Source organism: Mustelus asterias, chromosome 15 (genome assembly GCF_964213995.1).
Source record: "Mustelus asterias chromosome 15, sMusAst1.hap1.1, whole genome shotgun sequence".
NCBI lineage: Eukaryota > Metazoa > Chordata > Chondrichthyes > Carcharhiniformes > Triakidae > Mustelus > Mustelus asterias.
The window spans coordinates 56,944,165-56,952,625 of record NC_135815.1 but is presented as its reverse complement, the minus strand read 5'-3'; positions in this window follow the sequence as shown (position 1 = coordinate 56,952,625).

The window sequence follows — 8,461 nt, the reverse complement described above, 5'->3', positions numbered from 1 at the left end:
TTATATAGAATCTTTCATGCCCTCAATACATTCCAACTGCTTCACAGCTGATTAAATATCTATGCAGTGTACTCACTGTTGAACAGCTAACTAGTCAGGACACCCGCTAGGTACCAAAATGCCATGCAGCCTTTTTAATGAGAGCTAGCAAGCAACTAAAGTGGTAATCAACCAGCCTCTGTTTGGCCACTGAATGCAAGCTTCCACTACTTTACCAAGATGGTGTCTTGTACCAAACATAGGCCGAATGGGGTGTAGCAATTCAGCCAAACACCAGTTTCCCGTCACCAAACACTCTTCATTGTGCATCAGAGAGAAGGGCCACACCTGTGACTTACAGCTAGACAGTCTACACCTCGGGACCAACAACGCTGGTCTGGGTTCAAAGCCTCTGCTCACTGTTTCTCATTGGGTGATCCCCTGCTCGCTCAGTAAGGAAGCTCATACACCACAAACCCCATGGAGAGATCTGTCGATGATTCCCCATGGCCTTTGTGGTCGTTATAACACTAAGGTTTCAGCTCAATCCTTCCACCACCAACGAACAGAAGCAGCCGTGAGTACCATCTACAAGATGCACTGCAGGAACTCACCAAGGCTCCTTAGGCAGCACCTTCAATACCCACAACCACTACCATCTAGAAGGACAAAAGGAGCAGATACCTGGGAACACCACCACCTGGAGGTTGCTCTCCAAGTCACTCACCTGACTGGGAGATGTACCACTGTATCTTCACTGTCACTGGGTCAGAAATCTTGAAATTCCCTCCCTAACAGCATGTTGGGGGGGTGTACCTACACCTCAGGGACTTCAGCAGTTCAAGAAGGAAGCTCACCACCACCTTCTGAAGGGCAACTAGGGTTGGGCAATAAATACTGGCCCAGCCAGGGACGCCCACATTCCATCTTGGCCATCACTGGGGATCATTGGTGACTGGATGCATTGCCAAAAATCACACGACAACTGTTTTTTTTCTGGAGTGAATCTTGAACAAAACTCGTACCAGTGAGAATTTCACACCCACAACTATCCAGACAGTGAATATCTGACATGAAGCTTAGATTCTTTCATGAAACTACAAATAATCTGCATCTGCTCAGCAGACAACAGCAGACAATGTTTTATGAGAGCGATCTGCTGATTCTTCCTTTGGTTCATCTTGAATTGGGTGAGAAAATGGGCTGGACGTCTCGAGTTCAATGAAGCACATATTATTGAGTTTGATAAGTACATTGTGTCGGGTCTTCAAGGCTTGGGGCTTGATGAAGATTCTGAGCATTGGTCTTACATTGTCTTGAGCTCGGTGTTCATTGAGAAGAGTTGGAGGCGGGCAGAGATGTCTGGTCCTTGCGACCTGCCAGGGCCGAGGCTTTACTTTGCCAGGGACGACATGGTGGAGGTCTGAAGGCTTTGGTGAAACTCTGGATGGATCCTGTAGTAGCTTTGACTTTTTCAAGCTTAGTGGCTGATGTATTATTCGGCAGTTCATCATTAATCCTGAACTTTATTCCCATGAGATTATAATGCTGATTTTGTAGAACGGTTGAACAAGGGAGGCTGTAGTTTAATTGCTTCTGGGTCTCCTTCTTCCCACTGAGGAGTCTGACATGAGGGTTGTGCAGTATTTACCCTGTTTGTTTTTTATGTGCTGCAATCCTTGCATTTACACTGAGGGAATACAACCTTTAGTACCCTTCACTTTATTTTTTTATATATGATGAGTAATGCCACAGTAGGGTGATGGGTAGGGGGCTTGTTGTAGAGATGGTTGGTATGGTCTTATAAATCCTCATTGTGGGTGAGGAGAATGACCTGTTAGAATGATTGGGGCTGCATTTTTCTTTCATAATTTTGTAGTTCTGGGACTAAGGAATCCTTGCTTGCTTCCTGAGAAAGTACAGACAGATCATGTATCATGGAAAAGGCATCTCTGGTATTGTTGGACTGGGGGAATTATTTTCTCGTGCACGCCCAGGCGCAGTTGACTTATCCTTGGATTTTTAAAATTCATTTACGGGATGCAAACATCGCTAGCTGGCCCAGCATTTATTACCCATCCCTAACCGCCCTCCATTTCAGAGAGCATTTAAGAGTCAACCATATTGCTGTGGGTCTGGAGTCACATGTGGGCCAGACTGGATAAAGATGACTGATTTCCTTTCCTAAAGGACATTAGTGAACTAGGTGGGTTATTACAACTATCAACAATGGTTTCATGGTCATCATTAGACCTTTAATTCCAGATTTTTTTATTGAATTCAAATTTCACCATCTGCCATGGTGGGATTTGAACCCAGGTCCTCAGACCTTGCCCTGTGTCTCTGGATTACTAGTTCAGTGACAGTACCACAACATGACCTCTTCCCCTTACCTAGCCTTGTTGGTCATCTCTTTTGATTTGGCTGCATGGATAGTGGCAGTGGTGACTTGATTACTTGGCTCATGGTATGAATGGTGGGTATATTATCTGGGGTTCTCTGATATGGGGAAATGGGTCAAATCACGTTGACAGTGGGGCCTGAATGGCACCTCTGGGGTATCTAGAGAAAGGGATAGTTTTGCTTGTTCAACGTATAAGAGTGATGTAAATCCTCTTGGCTTGTTGGCCCTTATTGTAGCGTGTCCCTGGGCAGGTTGGAGCAGCTGTGTTTATCCGGGTCGGGTGGAGGCTATGTTGGATGGGGGATGGGTTGTCCCCTTTTGGGGGCTTCTGAACTGTTCTTCTCCGTGTGACTGGGAATGCAGTGTGCTGTTGGCTGCGGGGCCTGAGTTTGAGTCTGGGTGCTTCGGTTCAGCATTGTCGAAGTTTCCGGTTGGAGATTCGACTGGTTGGAGAAGACGGTCACCTCCTCCAGGTGGTCGTATATGGAGGCTTCCAGTCTGCCCATCTTCTCGGTTTGGGCTACAGTGGAGGGGCAGTGTCCTGTTCATTGTGAGGTTGTGATGTTCTGTTTCTAATATCCTTCCTGCGAAAGTGCATGAGGAAAGACTATATGTGGCATCTGTTGGATAATCCTGATGCTCTCTCTGGAGCTGCCTTTCTTCACCTGGGGTGTTAATATAGGCTCTGATTGGTTACAGTTAGCCCTGGATGGCTTCCCTTATCCTGTTGGAAGGAAGAAAATCGTATCCCTCCCCAAGATACCTGTTGATGGGTGTCTTGATGGTTCCTCTCCTTGTCAGTAGGGTTTCCTTGGTGGAAAATGATTTAAATTCTTCAGTGATGGGGAGCCTGATCAGTGCCTTTGATATGGCTGGAGAGGAGGGATATTTGTTATGATGCCAGCCGAGGTGAGGTGTATGAACCCTTGCCTTACTGGTTCCTGTACGTGAGAGTGCACACTGCCACATCACACCTTGCACTGATAGCAGCATCCTGATGTTCCCCTTTTTCTGGATTATCTTTTTATTATTACTTGGATATCTTAGCGTTAGGACCTAGGTTAGCATTACTGCCTCACAACATCAGGGACCCAGGTTTGATTCCAACCTTGGGTAACTGTCTGTGTGGGGTTTGCACATTCTCCCCGTGTCTGCGTGGGTTTCCTCCAGCTGCTCCGGTTTCTTCCCACAGTCCAAAGATGTGCAGGTTAGTGGGATTAGCCATGGTAAATGCACAGGGTAACAGGGATAGGGTGAGGGGTGGTCCTGGGTTAGATGCCCTTTTGGAGAGTTGGTGTAGATTCAGTGGCCTCCTTCTGCACTGTAGGGATTCTGTGGTTCTATGGTTCCGTGATGCTGAGTTAGGCCCCAGTTGGTTGTTTATTGCTCCATAAGGGATCCCACATATTGGGCGGATTTTTACGAGATTTTTTCTGTGCCCAGCTAGCGTGAAAATAGGAGAGTTCCCTATCTGTTTTTCGGGTGAGTTTTCACACCCAGTTTTATGTACTCAGTCTTTGAAAGTATGGACTAGACCGTTTCTAGCTGCCAGAGGCAGTGGGCGGGGCCTAATTCACCAGACAGCCAGCAGCTCAGATCGGAGTCACAAACTGCGCATGCGCAGGAATACTGGGGGGAAAAAACAGCTTCGCTGACATAACCCCCCCCAGGCCAGATACAGCTCCCTCCCCCATGGACATCGGAGAGCCCCCCCCCCAACATTACTGACCCCGTTACCACTCCCCCCTACCCCAGACTCCCTTGCACATGGCTCCCTCATCACCCACCCTGGTCCCAATAGCTAACTGACATGACCTTCTCTCTCCCCTGACCCCAATCATCACAGAGGCACAAATCCCCACCCCCTCCATCAGCACAACTGCAAGTGCTGACTTGGCTTCCCCTCCATGGTAACAATGCAAACTGCATTAAACTCACTGGAACGCTCTAACTGCCTGCAGCTGATCTGCCCTAACAAGGGAGAGCTCCATAAAAACCTATGGGATGGACACACAGGCAGACAGTGCAGGAAGAAATGGCCTCCAGAAAGACAGCAGAAAGACAGAAAGACATTTTCCGATGCTGATCTTGCCAAGTTGCTGGAGGCGGTGGAGGCAAGGAGGGACACCCTCTTCCTCCCAGCAGGATGCCGTCCCAGAGGAAGGGATAGAAACACCGCCTGGGCGGCAGTGGCAGCATGCGTTAGTGCCAGGGCACTGGCCAGGAGAACCAGGAAGCAGGGCAGCAAGAAACTGAATGACCTCATCCGGGCAGCAAGGTTTAACCTCATCTAGCATCTTCCCCCTAAATGACCCCCAGATCCCCCCACCCCTAGCACCCAGCATGCTTCCAGCCCCTGACCCCCAAGCACCTCCCTCCTCCCACCCAAAAGTATCACAACCCTTGCCCTCTGAGGGCCATCCCCTGAAACCCTCCAGGACTCGTGCCATCAGATTTTACATGGCTCCTTCTGTCCCCACAGGAGAAGAATAACCATAATCGCTGGGAGGGGGCAAAGACAGGGGGTGGTGTGTCTGAGATCCGGGTCCTTATCCCCTTTGAGGAGCAGGCGCTGGAGCTTGCGGGAAAGGAGGGGATACGGACCATTAGAGACAGCATGGTCGGGCTGGAGCATAGAAGTGAGCACCTGCCAATCCTCCACTTGTTGGAGAAATCGCAAGTAAGTTGATGCAGCCCAGATTCCTCTCCCTCCCTTGCACTTAACCTTCCGTCCTGTGCTGCAGGAAGGGACCCGACGCGCCCGGACCATTTGGCATCATCTGCTCTCACCCATCCCACCCCTGACAGCTCGGAGGACTCCTTGGAGGAAGTGGATGAAGGGACTTCTGAGGCTGGCACCAGTTTTGTGTCAGCTTCCACCTCACAACTCACTATCGCAGAAACTCTCATAACGGTTGGTCAAGTTAATAGTGAGGCAGCTGGGCCACTCTCTGGTGAGCACGACACTTCTGCTGATATACATCAGGTGGAGGAGGGAATGTGCGAGGCCTGTGACACGTGGGAGCCTGCTGGAGTTGAGGATTCAGCTGGCCCCAGGCTACGTGCTGGTCCTCTGTGATCACTTCTCCCTCAGCTGCTGGAGATGCAGCAACAGAGCCAGGGAATGCAGAGGGGCTGAGTGCCACATTGGACCAACTGCGAGGCTGTTGGGAGGAGTCTCAAAGTTTTCAGGCAGACCAGCTATTGCCTGTATTACATGCTTCCCAGGCCAACACTGCAAGGGTGGCGTCCATAGTGAAAAGCCTGGGGCAGGGGATCCTCACCATGAGTGGTAGGGTCCAAGCGACGACCGAGTCACAGTAGGCCACAGCAGAGTCCCAGAGGGCCACGGCTGAGGGACTGAACAGGCTTCTCGAGATTCTGTGGCCTATGGCTGAGAGGCTCAAGAGCTTGCAGGAGACACAGCGGGACAGCGCAGAGACACAGCGGGCTATGGCAGCAGCTGTTGAGAACGTGGCCCAGTCACAGAGGGTCAGGGCTGAGGGGTTGCAGAGCACGGCCCAGTCTCAGAGGGAACTTACTGCTGCCATTGACGGGTGGCCCCTGACTCAGAGGGGCATTGCAGAGAGCTCCGCCACCATGGCAAGAACGCAGGCGGTCCTCCAGGACTGGCAATGCCAGGTGACACCGGAGCTTCCGGAGCTCACTGCAGAAGAACCGCCGGCCCATGCAGTGACTCAGGGGCCCACAGGAACCTCAACGGAGGAGGAAGGGATGGAGCCCACCAGCCAGGAGAATGCGGTTGTGACCACACCTTCTGATTCCCCCCTTCCTGACACGGGGCATCTCAGGGGCAGCAGGATGAAGAGGGTCCATGACACCTGGAAGCTGCGACAGACAGCTGGAACCGATGCTGTACACTAGATACATCGACGACATTTTCTTCCTTTGGACTCATAGTGAACAATCACTGAAACAACTATATGATGACACCAACAAGTTCCATCCCACCATCAGGCTCACCATGGACTACTCTCCAGAATCGGTTGCATTCTTGGACACACGCATCTCCACCAAGGACGGTCACCTCAGCACCTCACTGTACCGCAAGCCCACGGATAACTTCACGATGCTCCACTTCTCCAGCTTCCACCCTAAACACGTTAAAGAAGCCATCCCCTATGGACAAGCCCTCCATATACACAGGATCTGCTCAGATGAGGAGGATCGCAACAGACACCTCCAGACGCTGAAAGATGCCCTCAAAAGAACAGGATATCGTGCTCGACTCATCGATCGACACTTCTGACGCGCCACAGCGAAAAACCGCACCGACCTCCTCAGGAGACAAACACGGGACACGATGGACAGAGTACCCTTCGTCGTCCAGTATTTCTCCGGAGCGGAGAAGCTACAACATCTTCTCCGGAGCCTTCAACATGTCATTGATGAAGACGAACATCTCGCCAAGGCCATCCCCACACCGCGACTTCTTGCCTTCAAACAACCGCACAACCTCAAACAGATCATTGTCCGCAGCAAACTACCCAGCCTTCAGGAGAACAGTGACCACGACACCACACAACCCTGCCACAGCAACCTCTGCAAGACATGCCGGATCATCGAGACGGATGCCATCATCTCACGTGAGAACACCATCCACCAGGTACACGGTACATACACTTGTAACTCGGCCAACGTTGTCTACCTGATACGCTGCAGGAAAGGATGTCCTGAGGAATGGTACATTGGGGAGACCATGCAGACGCTATGACAACGGATAAATGAACACCGCTCGACAATCACCAGGCAAGAGTGTTCTCTTCTTGTTGGGGAACACTTCAGCGGTCACGGGCATTCGGCCTCTGATCTTTGGGTAAGCGTTCTCCAAGGCGGCCTTCACGACACACGACAGCGCAGAGTCACAGAGCAGAGACTGATAGCCAAGTTCCGCACACATGAGGACGGCCTCAACCGGGATCTTGGGTTCATGTCACACTATCTGTAATCCCCACAACTTGCCTGGGCTTGCAAAATCTCACTAACTGTCCTGGCTGGAGACAATACACATCTCTTTAACCTGTGCTTCACCCTCTGTCCGCTCACATTGTCAGTACCTTTAAGACTTGATTACCTGTAAAGACTCGCATTCCAACCATTATTTTGTAAATTGAGTTTGTGTCTTTATAAGCCCTGTTTGTGAACAGAACTCCCATTTACCTGACGAAGGAGCAGCGCTCCGAAAGCTTGTGTGGCTTTTGCTACCAAATAAATCTGTTGGACTTTAACCTGGTGTTGTGAGACTTTTTACTGTGTTTACACCAGTCCAACGCCAGCATCTCCACATCATGACCTGGAAGCTGGCCAGGGCCCTCAAGATCCAAGGCCTCCAGAGGACGATTGCCAAGGGCAGCACAGGCCACGGTGCGCAGTAGGCAGCTGGCCACCTACACCTCCGATGTACATCCGGAGGAGCCACTGAAACGTAGTGGTAGGAGTCAGACATGTTTGCACCAGGGCATCATCACAGTGGCACAAAGCGAGTCGTCGTCAGCCTCCTGCCAGCGACGGAAACTCGCTAACACAGCGTTCCCAGGCCCACCACTCTGGTATTACAATGTTGCAGGAGATTGTAGGACTCCAAGGTTGGGGGGGGGGGGGGGGGGGGGGGGGGGGGGAGGAATGGGGGGATGGGATGTGAATGGAACCCAGGTGCAGCATCACAGGTCCCTAGTGACCAAAGCGCCTGGTGATCAGGGCCTCCCTCGCCGCCCTCGCATGTCTGAGCCTTGCTGCCGTCAGCCCTCCAGCGCATGGGTGGTGTTGCTCGTCATCGTCCTCATCCTCCTGCACTTCCTCCTGCTGAGCAGCCTCCTCCACAGCGACACCCGGCTGCTCAGCCTCCACGTCCTCCTCCTCAAAAAGGTCTCCTCCGTGCTGCACCAGTTTGTGTAGGGCACAGCACACCACCACAATGCAGAATGATATCAGGGGGCTATACAGGAGGGCCCTTCCAGACAGGTCCAGGCACTTGAACCACATTTTGAGGGGTCCTATGCGCCACTCCGCCATTCAACAGGTGAAAACATGGGCCTCATTATATTGGGTCTCTGTCTG